Below are 16,411 nucleotides of genomic sequence, written 5' to 3' on the forward strand. Positions count from 1 at the left end.
CATTGTTTTGCTTCCCCTCTCTAACTCAGGCTACCTCCCTCTCCACCACCCTCCATCCCAGCTGCCTCAGCATTGGCCTTCACTCCCTCCTCCTCCTCAACACAGTGCCAGCTGCCCTCTGCCCCATCACACTGCACCAGGTACATCCCAACGACTCTGAAGCCATCATCCCAGGAAGAACGTGCTCCCATTACCCATAGCCCTCCTAAGCCTTCAGCACTCCTGACGTTAGGGACCAGTTCTCCTGGAGCTCTTGCCTCAGTTTCCATGGTGCCCACTTTCCTCCTACCCGTCTTAGCACTTCTTACTGTTCCCTTTTCAGTTGTGAAGGAGGTTCCCCTGACCAGGCTCCATCCTTGGAACCTCTGCTTGCTGAGTTCCTCGGCAGCTTCACCTGTTCTGTCTCCAGCCCTCCCGCTATGGATGAACAGATAGATGAGTCTCAGATTCCTTTCTGTCCTTTGTTACACCACAGTCTTAGGAGAGACATATCAGGCAGAGTCCCCTCTGCCACAGCTTGCTCCCTTGTCCCAAGCCCATGAGCCTGTCCTAGGGCCAGCCTAATGCCTTGGCCACCCAGCTTCCAACCCCTCCCTTCCCTAATCCTTCTGCTGCCAAACCAGTCCTCCTCCAGCCACGCTTGATCTTATCTCTTCTTAGTACAGAAACCTAATGGCTCCTCATTGTCTGCTAAAGAAAGACGGACCACTTTGGGCTGGCATCCAGACTCCTCCACAAGCTCCCTGGAACCTGCCATCTCAGCCCAGACTCCACCAGCCTCCCTATGGGCCAGGCTGTTCAACCAGCTTGATCCCCTAAACACAGCCCAGGCTTTCCTTCCCTTGTATCTGGTTAGCATGCACTCACCCACTTATTCCAGGGAAATTTATTGGGTAATGACTGCTAGCCAGGCAGGCCTGCTCAAGGCTGTAGGGACACAGACACAGGCCCTGCTCTGAGAGAGCTTATGGAGTCGTGGAGAAGGATGACCACAAAGAGGAAAGAGGTGTCAGGTAACGGGAAGGACTAGAGAGTCAGCAAGGTGCCAGCTAAAGGGTGGTGGTGGGTAGTGAGAACAGGTGTTTATTGAGCACCTGCTGCATACAAGCATTGTACCAGATGTTTTTGTGCAAACTGAAATGAAATAAACTTCCTGCCTTCAACTTCTTCCCAAAGCGCACCTCTCTCAGGAAGCCTTGGTGTCCCCTAACTGTCTCTCTCGCTCACAGTCTTGTGCTACGTCTCCTTGTGTGGGTACAGAATGGCTCTTCCAGACCTGGCTGAGGCATTATCCAACTGCAAACCTCCCTCCTGGGAGGACCTTGGGACATCACAAGTGCAGGAATGCCAAGAACTATGCCAGGCACTCTGAACTGTGCCAGGACCACAAGGATTACCAGCTTAGTATCTTCTGGCCCCTACGGCTCACCCTGAGAATTTTAAGTCGTAGGGATGAGGTAGGGCCACAGATGTTTTTTTACAGTCTACACCCTGATGGGTTCTGCTGCTCAGGGAGGCTTGGCGGCCACTGTCTAGGAGTTTCAAGCTGTGCTCCGAGGATCTCTCAGGGGACATGCAGGTGGCTAAGTACGGGAGCAGTCTGAGGGTGGGGCTTTAGACCTCACCTCTGTTCAGACAGCCTTTTGTTTTACTGGGCATCTATATCAGGTTTTGTTTAAAGGAAGGGTTCTATGACAAGAAGAGAAAGAGGCAGGGGAAAGATAAGAGGCGTGAGAGGAGAGAATTGGATTGGGGTGGGGATGTGCCCATCAGTTCACAAGGGTGTGAGGGAATGACACTGATGGCTTTTAGAACATGCTGGTGGCTCAGGTAAAAACAGCTTCAGTTTAGGGCTTTTGCTAATTTCCCTAATAGCCCAGGGGATTGACTTTTCCTGGGCAAGTTAAATATTAATTTAGCCATTCAGCAGATTGATCTCTCTCACAATACGTTATGCTCTGTAAATATCCCTGAAAGCACTATTGGTTGGGATACCAAGCCTGGGTGCCCATTTTCCCCAAAGCATCTCCTAGGCTGTTTTTTCTTTTTTTCTCTCTCTGATGTCAAATGCTCACTTGTTTTCTTGATTAATCACCCCTCTATTTGATATCACTAAATCATTCCTTCAAAGTGACAGATGTTCGCCTCTAAGCCAGCAGCTGAGCACTCTCAGGCACCCAAGGGTGACTTGACCCTTTTGCTAGGACTCAGAGGCCCTTCTGGTTAGAAGGTTTGGGGGCAGCTAACTAGGTCACCCCCACCTCTAAACAGCTTTGTGTCTAAAAGATTGAAAAGCATTTCTAGTGAAAGCAACTGCCCAACTTCCCTTCTATACATTATGAAGCTACTCTGCTAGAAAGTTCCTGCTCAGCTCCAACTGTATCCCTTTTGTTGTGGTTTTAGCCTGCTTTCTTCATTCTACTTAGTAATGGGAACATAGGTAAATAGTAAGCAGTTTGAGAATGATCATATGGATGTCTTGTGCATGAGATCTTAAGTTGCTCCTTTATCCCATTGTTTTCTTTCTAAGCATTGCTTAACTGCACAAATGAAAGGTTTTGTTACACAGTCCATGACCCGAGCTGCTTTAAAGTAGATTCTTAAGCTGCAAGACACATTTTCATCAATTCTTTTTGGAGAAGCAGGTGGATCATGTGTGGGTTATTTAAGGCATTTTAACAATGGATAATAGGCAAAGAACAAAACTTTCAGTGTTTATTGAGCAGGAATTCCATGTTGGTGACCAACAAGGTGCTAGAGACCCGGTGATGTCTGTGACCCCAAGCCCCCCTTTAGGGGTCTCAGGATCTTCCTGGGAAGACAGACACTGAAATGCATTGTGGGACTTTCTGTACAAAATGGCCTCTGGCTAGTAGCTTCCAACAAAGTTTCTCCTTATTTCTCAGGAAAATGCCTCAGCAAATACAGACAAATATGAAGACTCAGAGTAACAAGGTGAATGAACACTGACAGACAACCTAATTGCCAGGATGTAGAAGGAACTGACAATCCTTATAAGGCCGATGAAGCTGGGTGGAGAAAAACCTATCAAGCACAGGTACGACATATGCCAAAGTCTCTTCTATAGAGAGAACTTGCTTTAAAGAAATAGGTGGGAAGATATGTGGTAATTCCTATTCTGTCAATACCTGACTCAGACACCCAGGATCTCTACTAACCCGAGAATGGAGTAAATATCCATTACCATTACTGATTCAGCTCCAGAGCAAATGAAGAACAGTCTCCCTGAGTCATCTCCCTCCCTTCCCTAAGGTCTTCTTATACCCAAGAGACTCTGAAAACAAGCAAGTTCAGTTCAGCCGCTCAGTCCTGTCCAACTCTTTGCGACCCCATGAACCACAGCACGCCAGGCCTCCGTGTCCATCACCAACTCCCGGAGTCCACCCAAACCCATGTCCATTGAGTCGGTGATGCCATCTAACCATCTCATCCCCTGTCGTCCCCTTCTCCTCCTGCCCCCAGTCCCTCCCAGCATCAGGGTCTTTTCAAATGAGTCAGCTTTTCGCATGAGGTGGCCAAAGTGTTGGAGTTTCAGCTTCAACATCAGTCCTTCCAGTGAACACCCAGGACTGATCTCCTTTAGGATGGACTGGCTGGATCTCCTTGCAGTCCACGGGACTCTCAAGAGTCTTCTCCAACACCACAGTTCAAAATCATCAGTTCTTTGGTACTCAGCCTTCTTTATAGTCCAACTCTCACATCCATACATGACCAATGGGAAAACGGATGAGCTGATGGAGACACAATGCATTCCAGAGGGGAGGAAAAGTCAAGAGGCTGCCGCAGACATGGTAATAATTGTGGGAGCAGTGCACCTACTGAGTGTAGTTTTTCCTGTGACATATCAGGTCAGAACACTAGAGAATCAACATTGTATTTAGACAAAGATGCCACTTCAGTTTGGCAGATGAAGCCTGTTGGCAACTAGCAACTGAACACTGGCTCATCCTCTAGATGTAGGTCTAAAAAGATGATTCAACCATCAAGCAAGCAAGGAGAAGGAGAGCCCAAGGCCAACCCACTCCTCCTGCATAGCATAAATCAGGACTATGGGTCTTCCCTTCTCAGGGAGGAGTGAAAAGGGGTCAAGAGAGCCCAGGGACCTGTAGGAAATACTGCAAGACAAGGAGCAGGGATGGTAACTCCAAGACCCAGAAGGGGAGCATCACTTTAAAGATGATGTTCTGCCCAGCCGAGAGACATTTCAGGAAGCTTCTTGGTATGCATGAAGACAAATTCCATGGCTAAGGATGAAGCTGGCAAGAGAACAGACTAAGAAAAAAAGGCAACCAAATGAGAGAAGGGAGGAGAAAGAGAGAACAGGATTTTAAAGAAATAAAAATGCAGGGCAGAATTAAACTCTACACGTGTGTCTGGAAAGAATAGATTTGTTGCTGCCGAGTGCTTATAGGTGGCGTGGAAGACAAACTGGGGAATCTTTCCAGGAATGCATGCAAAATGGACAGAAAAGGAAAAACACTGAAAAAAAATACAAAACATATGGAAGACAGAAGATGGAGGACCAACATACGTAAAATTGTGTTCATACTTGCAAGGGAGTGGGAACTATAAACAGTCCCCAGGAACATTCCTGAAAGAGTTTAGAGTTCCTAAAAGAAATAGCAGTACAAATGTCATCAAAGTAATTGCAAGGCTACAAAATAACAAAACTTTTCTTAGCTGAATAAAGACCTGATACTCACATCTCAGTGATGTTTTTGAACTGTATGGATATTTTAAAGAAATCTTACATCTACCCAAGGACCCACACAAACACACACATAGAAAAAGAGACTAAATTGCCTATATTTGGAATAAATATCATTAACTTCATAACACTGAATTCCAAAAGAAAATGGAGCCAGAGCTGTAGACTTTGAGAAGTGGAAATTTTGTAACACGGATAATATATTTCCAGCAGACTGAGAGCAGCAGACATTTTCAGTTACATTTTAAAATCTCAGAAAATTTGCAGCAGTTTGGAGAAAAAAGTTACTTGAAAATATATTCCAAACGACAGAGATGAGGTGTGCTGGCAGACATAAAATCAATTAAAAATAGAAGTCTAAATGTTTGCAAACCACTTTTAAATTTAATTAAAATGTCAAAAGTAGTCTCAATACAGAATGTTGTCAAAATTCAGGTTATGAAAACCTAAATCTAATAGCTCAAATTGTATTAAGATCAAGGAGAAGGCAAATGTTAGGTGGGGGGAAAAAAGCTATATGAAATTCCTTGTTCACATAGGAGGGTTTCAGAAGCTTTTTGTGTATTTTTTTAATGCTTATCTTACAAATACTGAAATTGGCTTAAAATATTTGAAATTAGTTTTTAAAAGGTTTAAATATTAAATGTTTCTACAAATATAATTTAAAGACATGTATAGACCTTTGAAAACACTGGAGAAGGTAAAAATAAAATATAACTTGTATATTTTTAAAGGAATTGAAAAATTATTAAATGGAAAGTAAATTATAGTTGAACAATAAAAATGCAAAAGAAATAACAGAAATAACTTCCAATAATAAATATGAATGAATTGAATATTGACTAAAAACTCTTCAGCTAAAAAATATCATTCTATAGCATACATAAAGAAAAAATAAATCATGAAAGAATAACTTACATTCACATTAATTATATAGGTTAACCCACAAAATTGTTGCTAAACACATTTAGGAAAACCCAATAATATGTAAATATTTTCTTTTCAATGTGCTGCAGAGTCTGAAAGAAGTATCCCCAAGAGCCTAGAAATGAAGTGCTGAAATCTGGATGATAATGTGGGTGCTTACACTGCAGACTGGGTAGGGGTCAGTCCCCAGTCAAGAAACCTAATGGCTTGAATTTTAATGTGCATCAGTAGAAAACAAGTTTGAATGAATGCAAGACAGAAAGTTTGAACTGCGAACTGCGAAGTCACTTCAATCGTGTCCGACTCTGTGCGACCCCATAGACGGCAGCCCACCAGGCTCCCCCATCCCTGGGATTCTCCAGGCAAGAACATGGGAGTGGGTTGCCATTTCCTTCTCCAATGCATGAAAGTGAAAAGTGAAAGTGAAGTCGCATCTCAGTCATGTCCGACTCTTAGCGACCCCATGGACTGCAGCCTACCAGGCTCCTCCATCCATGGGATTTTCCAGGCAAGAGTACTGGAGTGGGGTGCCATTGCCTTCTCCGAGTTTGAACTGAAATCATTGCATAAAGCTGAGGCCTCTAACTGCAACACCTTCATTGAAAGCATGGACTCAGAGAAAAGTTTATCCTCTGTCAGAGAGGAGGACAAGGAAGTTTGCTTCTCAACCTGGGCTCAGGATATGAGAGAAAATAACCTCCCCATAGAACTCCTATCATAGGCCTTCACTCACATAGGCTTCAATTTAAATTTTACTACTTAATCTCAAAACTTGCAAGGCAAAAACCCAATTAGAAATATTCAATACTTTTAAATAAATGGATTGGTAGAAAGAAATAAAAAAAGCACAAACCCTCCATAAGATTCCCACAAATAAAGCCATGCCAAGTGTGAACTCAAAATCCAGAATCACAGAACACATGAATTAATCCACCATAAGCAAAATTCAATCAACAAAACTGATTTCATGGGCTAGCAAGGTTATGCTCAAAATCCTTCAAGATAGCCTTCAGCAGTACGTGAACCAAGAACTTCCAGATGTACAAGTTGGGTTTTGAAGAGGCAGAAGAACCAGAGATCAAATTGCCAAAATTTGTTGGATCTTGGAAAAAGCAAAGGAGTTCCAGAAAAACATCTACTCCTGCTTCATTGACTGCATGAAAGCCTTTGGTTGTGTGGATCACAACAAAATGTGGGAAATTCTTAAAGAGATGGGAGTGCCAGACCTGTCTCCTGAGAAACCTGTATGCAGGTCAATAAACAACAATTAGAACTGGATATAGAATAACTGACTGGTTCAAAATTGGAAAAGGATTTTTATTATTGTCTCCCTGCTTATTTAATTTATATGCAGAGTACATCATGGGAAATGCCAGGCTGGATGAATCACAAGCTGGAATCAAGATGCCAAGAGAAATATCAACAGCCTCAGATATGCAGATGATAACACTTTAATAGCACAAAGTGAAGAGGAACTAAAGAGCCTCCTGATGAGGGTCAGACAAGAGGGTGAAAAAGCTGGCTTAAAACTCAACTTTTAAAAAACTAGGATCATGGCATCTGGTCCCATCACTTCGTGGCAAATAGATGCGGAAAAAATGGAAACAGTGACAGATTTTCTTTTCTTGCGCTCAAAAGCCACTGCAGACAATGACTGCAGGCATAAAATTAAAAGAACCTTGCTCTTGGAAGGAAAGCTATGACAAACCTAAAAGCAGAGACATCATTTTGCCAACAAAGCAAGCTCTGGGAGATAGTGAAGGACAGAGGGGACTGGCATGCTGCAGTCCATGGGGTCGCAAGGAGTTGGACCTAGCTTAGCGACTAAATGACAACAATTATAGATCTTTCAGAAAAAGACTTAAATGTCAGTATTTAAAATAAAACACTACAAAAATTATACATTTGAGAGAGAAGCACATAGAACAGGAAAAAAATAAAGACACTGAAATAAAAACCTACATGGACAGTCTTAAGAGAATAAATATGCTTGAGGAAATGTTTACAGGAACTTCAAGTTAGATCTGAGGAAACTGGCTATAATGTAATACAGAACAGTAAAGAAATGTAAGATATTGCAAGAGGTTGAGAAATATGGATGATGCAAAGAGAAGGCTACCATATATTTTAAAAATATTTTGTTGTGTTGTTCAGTTAGTCATGTCTGACCCTTTGCAACCCCATGGACTACAGCACACCAGACATCCCTGTTCTCTACTATTTCCTGGATTTTGCTCCGACTCATGTCCATTAAGTCAAAAATGCCATCCAACCATCTCATCCTCTCTTGCCCCCTTCTCCTCCTGTCTTCAGTCTTTCTCAGCATCAGGGTCTTTTCCAATGAGTCAGCTCTTCACATCAGGTGGCCAAAGTATTGGAGCTTCAGCTTCAGCATCAGCCCTTCCAATGAATATTCAGGGTTGATTTCCTTTCAGATTAATTGGTTTGATCTTCTTGCTGTCAAAGGGACTCTCAAGAGTCTTCTCGAGCGCTACAATCCGAAAGCATCAATTCTTTGGTGCTCAGCTTTATGGTCCAACTTTCACATTCATACATGACTACTGGAAAAACACAGCTTAGACTAGATGAACCTTTGTCGACAAAGTGATATTTCTGCTTTTTAAAACATTGTCTAAATTTGTCACAGCTCTTCTTTCAAGGAGCAAGTGTCTTTTCATTTCATGGTTGCAGTCACTGTCTGCAATGATTTTAGAGCCCAAGAAAATAAAATCTGACACTGTTTCCATTTTTTCCCCATCTATTTTCCATGAAGTGATGAGCCCAGAGGCCATGATCTTCATTTTTCGAATGTTGAGTTTTAACCTAGCATTTTCACTCTCTTCTTTCACGTTCATCACGAGGCACTCTAGTTCTTCTTCTTAAAATACTTGAGGAAATAATTGAAGTAATGGGGGGGGGGGGTGTGTAAGCAATATTAAGAGAAAATAGAAAAATCTCTAAAACTGTTGGAAGATATAAATTGTGGGTTTAGGAAGCACAGATTTAGAAAGCCTTGAGCAGAATAAACAAAAATATTCATGCCTAAACAAATCATAATGAAACTTCAGGCCACCGAACACAGAAAAAATCATTAAAAGTGATCAGAAAGAAATGACAGTTACTTTTAAGACATGACAATTAGTTTTCTCAGTAGCAAAATGTTAATTACAGAAAGAAAATAACCATGAATCTAGAATTTTGCAAAACATAAAATCCTGCGTGCATGCTCAGTCGCAAAGTCGTGTCTGGCTGTTTATAACCCATGGACTGTAGCCCACCAGGCTCCTCTGCCCATGGGATTCTCCAGGCAAGAATGCTGGAGTGGGTGCCATGCCCTCCTCCAGGGGATCTTCCCAAGCCAGGGAACCCGCATCTCCTGCACTGAAAGGCAGATTCTTTACCACTGAGCCACCAAGAAAGCCCAACCTAAAATCTGCTAAAGTTGTGCTCAAAATTGAACACAAAATAAAGGCATTTTGAAGCAAGGTTTAGGGCATTTATCCCCAAGATACTATCTCTGAGATCTACTAAAAGAAATAGTTCACAAATAAAAGAAATGAACTCAGAAGAGTAAAATAAGATGAAAGAAACAATAATGTGGGCAAATATTTGAAGTTTATAAAAGCAGGATAACACTAAAATACTGAATATAAACAGCATCAAAGATGGGAGTTAAAAACCTAAATACTTTTTAAAACTCTGGTGCCATTTTGGAGGCAGGCGAAGATATCGGATAATTTTAGATCTTGTCTAGTTAGCCATGCTTTTGAATGTTAAGGATAACCACTTCCCAGATAAGCAGTATGGGAAAGCAGAAATAATGAAACTTAATTAAAACAATGAGGAGTAGGAAAAAAGGAAAATAAGGAACGAAAAGCATAGCATACTATATTCTGATAAAAATTAATATGAGAAAGAAAAGCATGGCATAAATAAAGCATAAGATAAACTGGTGGAAATAAATCCAAGGATACTAGCAATCATATTAAATGTATCTGTAACATAATAAATATAAATGAAACAAACTAATTTAAAATACGAATATCAGATTGGTTAAGAAGAAAATCCAGTTATATATTGTTAGAAGAAACACCTTAGAAATAAGTATTCGAAAATATTCAAAATAAATGGATTAAAAAAAATATGCCAGGAAAATATTGATTTTAGAAATCTGTTATAGGTAGATTAACACAGAAATAAGGGAAAAGCATTATGAGTAACAAAAGAAGCATTACACAATAATAAAATGAATAATTTTTTAGGAAGATACATGGATTCTGGACTTTTGTGCACCTAAGGCATGGCCTCAAATTATTAAAAGAAAAGCACAAAATTTTAAGGAAAAGTTGACAAATCAACCATAATAGAGAGAGATTTTAAAATAACCTCATTTGTATAGATCAAGCAGAGGAAAATTGATGTTAGAAGACTGGGACAACATAACTGCTCAACTAAATAGAGATGGATACAGAGTCCTATCTAATCACTAGCGATTGCCTGTTGCCCTCAAGTATCTATAGAACAATTCCCACAAAGGACGTCTCAGCAAAGGCCAAACAATTGGCCATACAAATCGCATTGTGCTTGCGTGATAAATGGCTTCATTCTTGTCCGACTCTTCGTGACCCTATGGATCATAGCCCTCCAGGCTCCTCTGTCCATGGGATTCTCCAGGCAAGAACACTAAAGTGGGTTTCCATGCCTTCCTCCCGAGGATCTTCCAAACCCAGGGTTGGAACCTGTGTCTCTAATATCTCCTGCATTGGCAGGCGGGTTCTTTACCACTAGCACCACCTAGGAAGCCCCACAAATCACATTATCTGGCCTCAAAGTAATTCAGTTTTAGAAATCAATAATAAAAGAAACTTTGAAACACACTTTAATGACCTTTAAATAAGGAATTGCGCTCTCTCTCTTTTAATTGATTTGGCTGCATCGGGTCTTAGCTGAGGCACGCAGTGTTCCCATTGTGTCGCGTGAGAACTTTTGGTGCAGCGCATGGGTGCCCCAGTCATGGCACACAGGCTTGGCCGTTGTGGCACCCAGACCATCTAGTTGCTCCTTGGCATGCGGGATCTTAGTTCCCTAACCAGGGATTAAACCCATGTCCCCCGCTTGCAAGGCAAATTCTTTACCACTGGACCACCAGGGAAGTCCCCTAATTAAGAAATCTCAATGCGAAATGAAAAATATTTCAAATTGAATGATAATTAAAACTCGACCTCTCAGAATTTTGGCATGCAGCTAAAATGATATTTAAAGGTAATTTTGTATTTTGGAATATTATAAAGTTGAGAAGAATAGAAGTTGCTAAGTAAAACTTCTCTCTCAAGAAGCTAAAACAAAGGCAATAAAACTGAGAATAACTCAAAGGAAAGAAATACAACATAAAGAGAAACGCATAAATATACAGGAATGGAAAATACAGAAATTATTAACAAGACACCATATCGCAAAGCTCACTGTCTGAAAAAAGGAACAAGATGGAAAAGCTTCTGACAAGATTGAGCTAGTTTGCAAGGAAACTGTAATGAGATAAAGTGTTAGGGCTGAAAAGAGGGACATACGTATAAAAAAAAAAACTTTGAAGTTTTAGAGAATACTGTGAACCACTTGAATGAAATAGAAAAAATATAACATATGCAATCTAATTCACAAAAAGTAGAATATTTGAGTAGACTCATTACCATGAAATAACTTGAATCAGTAAAATCTATGCAATGAAAAGATAACAATATTAAATCCAGACGGTTTTGCCAGTGAGTTCTACTCCAAATATTCAATGATGTTTCTAAAATCATGTTAGGAACAGTACAGGAAAACAAAGGACCAAATAAATGCACAAATAAATAATAAACTATTATCAAACTGAACCCAGAAATGTACTGTATTCTCTCTCTCTTTTTTTTAAGAGGACCAATTTGGGCTTTCCTAGGATTGTAAGGATGGTCTAACTTTAGATGAATCTATTTACTTCATTAACTGATTAAAAAAACAAAATGTATATACTCATCTCAACAGACACATCAAACCTCTGATAAAAATTCAGAACTTTTTCATAATTTAAAAAGTATTTAACTAAAGAAATAAAAAAGAACTTTCTAATCTGAAATATGGTATATACTAAAAGCAAATAATACACTGGATGATCAAATATCAGAAGCATTCTCTTTGAAGCTGAAGAAAAGAAAAGGATAACTGCTCTGTTTGTTTCTATTAAACATTTTACTGCAGGTCCTAGCCAGCACTCTAAAACATGAAAAAGAAATGAAAGTTATAAAGAAAGGAAAGGAGGTGGGGGGAAAAGAACATATTGGGTCATAAATAGTAAGATTATCTAGAAAACCCAAGAGACTGTACAAACAAATCATTAGACCAAACATGAGAGATGAGCAAGTTTGCTGATAAAAAGTCAATATATAAAAATGCACTGCTTTCCTAACAAGGATGGACCTAGATATTTCCATGCTGATGGAAGTAAGTCAAAGAAGGAGAAATATTGTATGACATCCCTTATATATGGAATCTAAAAAGAAATGATGCAAATGAACTTATCTACAAAATAGAAACAGGCTCACAGACTTAGAAAACAAACTTATGGTTGCCAGGGGGAAGACTGAAGGGAAACGGAGCGTTAGGGGAGTTTAGGATCAACATGTACACATTGCTATATTTGAAATGGATAATCAAGAAGAGCCTACTATATAGCACAGGGAACTCTGCTCAATGTTTTGAGGCAGTCTGGAAGGGAGGGGAGCCTGGGGGAGAATGCATACATGGACATGTATGGCTGAGACCCTTTGCTGTCCACCTGAAACTATCACAACATTGTTAATCAGCTATACTTAAATAGAAAATAAAGTTTTTTAAAAAGACAAAAAAATTTACTGCTTTCCTAAACATCAACAAAAAAAATTTTTCAATATCATAGCATTTGATAACACAAAAATGGAAGTATTTTAGAACAATTTTAAAGAAAGTTTTAAAAGACTTGTATGGAAAAAAAGTATAAGACTCTATTAAAGAGTACTTAAGTAACCAGAGAGATACACCATTTTCATGAATAAGAAAATTGGAATCAATTATCCCTGACTTTAAATATAACTTTAATACAAACACAAGAAAAGCATTCACACTATTTTTTAAGAATTTGATTGTTTGACCCCAAATTCAAAGGCAAAAAGACAAGAACAACCAAGACAATTTTGAAGACAAAAGAACGGAAGGCCTTGCCTGATCAACTTTTCATCCTTATTATAAAGCTACCATAAATAGAACAGTGTGGAAGTGATGTAGTGATTTAGGACCAATGTATAGATGGAAAGATCCATGTCAAAAAAGAATTACTGGAGAAGGGATAAACCACGCTGTAAATGATGCTGGGAAATTTGAAAAAGTTAAAAATTAGATATTTTCCTCACACCAAATATAATCAATTTCAAGTGGATTAAAAATAAACATTAAAGGTAAAACTCTAAAAATGTTTTTGAAGAAAATACAGAATACCTTAATGAAGAGCAGTGGCTGGAGTAAGATTTTATAAATAAGACACAAAAAGCCCAAATTACAAAAGGAAATATAGGTACCTTTGACTACATATAAGAAGCTTTAGTGCAAAAAAGCACCATAAACATAGTTAAGCCAAATACTGGGAGAAAATGTTTGCAACCCATTTAGTGAAGAAAGTATTCATATCTAGAATACATAAGGAATTCTCCAAACCAAAAAGAAACATTTAAAAAGTGCCCAAGTGCTTGCTTTGACAGTGTGTTGGAACTAAAATTGGAATGATACAGAAATTAGCATAGCCCTTGAAACAAAAATTCATGAAGTGTTCCATATTTTTCCACCAGACACAAAAGGGTAAATACTGTATGATTCCACTTGTATGAAATATCTAAAAAGGCAAATTCATAAAGACAAGAAGTAGATTGGAGGTTAACAGGGGGTATGGAAAGGAGGTGTGGGGAGTTACTGTCTAATGGGTCGAGTTTCTGTTTGAGGTGATGAAAGGGTTTGGGAAATGGTGATGCACAACATTGTGAATGTAATTAACATCACTGAGTCGTACACTGAAAATGATTAAAATGAAAATTTTATATTGTATATTTTTGACTATAATATTAAAAGCACTCAATATTAAAGAGGGCTAAAAATTCAAATAGACATTTCAGATAAAGGGAAATGTGAATGAGCTAATCATATTTGCAAAGATACACAACCTCATTTGCAAGTGAAAATAACAGCAAGACAATACTTCTCACACCACTAGGCAAAAATAATACAGTCAGACAATAGCAGGGTTGGTTTGATGTGGAGCAACAGGAACTTTCACATGTTGTTAATGGGGGAATCAATTGTTTCAAACATTTCGGGCAGGAGTATAGCATCAGTGAGGTTTAACATGTGCTTCCTTATGTAGTAATTGAGGTACAGGCTGCTACAATAAAGATACTAACAATAAAATGCTAACAGTAACATGGTTTAAAGGTAAAGAAATTAATTTTTCAGATACCTTTCATTCTTGAAGTTTATAGTCCTGATTAGTGGGACAGCTCTGATCCTCATGGTCAGCTTTGACCAAGGTCTTTGATACTTTTCAGGTCGTTGCTCTGCCATCCTCTAGGATTCTGTCATTTTCTGCAAAGTTGAAGTTGGGTCACCACCACCTATGGATTTGGCTTAGAGGGAAGAGAGATGAGAGCATGGAAGTGGTGTGTCCATTGCCTTAAGGCTCTGATCTCAAAGTAGCAGGATGGAAAGCTGCTTAGATTTTATTGGGAAAAACTTAAGTCACACAGCCACATCCAACTAAAAGGAAAGCTGGGGAAGATGTCTATCTGAATACCTTCCATGAAGGTGGGGAGAATGGACTGGGGAGAATGGATTTGGATGGACAACTGGTAGTCTCCACTGTACCCTAAGACGCAGCAATTTCACAGCTAGGTATACCTTAGCAACACTCCTGCACACATGTGAACCAGCAGACACGCACAAGAAAACTCAGATTTCAGACAATGCATCAGAGGAAAAACCAGGAAACAGTCCAAATGTTCACAAGTGTAGAAACATTAATTTTGGTATATTCATACACAGGAGAAAAAAGAATGAATTACTGCTGCATAATTAGAAAGATGCTCCTAAAGACAATGTAGCCAGCTGAGTGGCAGGCATTAATATTTAAATTGCATATGCATACATATACACATATGCACATCTATTCGTTACATAGAAGTATATATGTTTATATTTATAATAACAAAGTTACTTCCTCAAAATTAACTAGATACCATATTTCACCCAGCAGACTGGTAAAAACTAATGTTTGCTAACATTAAATGTAGGCAAGGAGGTGTGGGCAGATGGACAGTGAAAATATAAATTGCAGTTTTACTCTTTAGGGCACTTTGGTAGTATCTAACAACCTTAAACTGGGCTTTTCTATGAACTCCAGTTTCACTGCTTAACACAAACATGAAGAAATAGTCATGGAGGCACATAAGCAGGCAATGTGCTAAGATGTTTGATGCAGCAAACTTTAAAATAGGAAAAAATTGAGAATAACAGGTTTTCAGTCTCTAAATCATGTCCAACCCTGCAAAGCCACGGATGTCAGGCTCCTCTGTCCTCCACTGTCTTCCGGAGTTTGCCCAAATTCATGTCCTTTGAGTCAGTGATACTATTTAACCATTTCATCCTCTGATGCCCTCTTTTCCTTTTACCTTCAATCTTTCCAAGTATCAGGGTCTTTTCCTATTGAAAAAAAAGTTGGCTCTTCGCATTAGGTGGCCAAAATATTGGAGCTTCAGCTTCAGCATCAATCCTTTCAATGAATATTCAGGGTTTATTTCCTTTAGGATTGACTGGTTTGATCACCTTACAGTCCAAGGGACACTTAAAAGTCTTCTCTAGCACCGCAATTTGGAAGCATCAATTATCTGTCACTCATGCCTTCATTATGGTCCAAATCTCCTCTCCCTACATGACTACTGGAAAAGCCATAGCTTTGACTATAAGGACCGTTGTGGGCAAAGTGATGTTTCTGCTTTTTAATGCACTGTCTAGGTTTATCATAGCTTTCCTTCCAAGGAGCAAGTGTCTTAATTTCAAGGCTGCAGTCACCATCTGCAGTGATTTTGGAGCCCAAGAAAATCTGTCACTGCTTCCACTTTGCACCCCTCCCTGCTTATTTTTGGTCATAAAGTGATGGGACTGGATGCCATGATTTTAGTTTTTTAAATGTTGAGTTTCCAGCCAACTTCTTCACTCTTCTCTTTGACCCTCGTCAAGAGGCTCGTTAGTTCCTCTTCACTTTCTGCCCTTAGAGTGGTATCATCTGCATATCTGAGGTTACTGATATTTCTCCAGGCAATCTTGATTCCAACTCATGCTTCATCTAGCACAGCATTTTGCATATAAGTTAAATAAGCAGGGAGACAATATACAGCCTTGTCATACTTCTTTCCCAATTTTGAACCAGGCAGTTGTTCCATGTCCAGTTCAAAACTGAGAATAAGCTAGATGCCATTAATTAAGGAAGTAACCAAGTAAACTATGATTCAGCCATACTACTAAATGCCAGAGTTAGAGGGATATGGAACTATCTGTGCTTAATGTACATGGATCTTTAAGACCCAATGTTCTGTGAAAAAGCAAGTTGCAAAATAAGTGAAAGTAAACAGTATTATGTCTCCCAGAAGGGTGTGTATATGTATTTTTATTTTTTTGAATTATCTCCAAAAAGATTTTGCTGTT

This window comes from Ovis canadensis, chromosome 1 (genome assembly GCF_042477335.2).
Source record: "Ovis canadensis isolate MfBH-ARS-UI-01 breed Bighorn chromosome 1, ARS-UI_OviCan_v2, whole genome shotgun sequence".
NCBI lineage: Eukaryota > Metazoa > Chordata > Mammalia > Artiodactyla > Bovidae > Ovis > Ovis canadensis.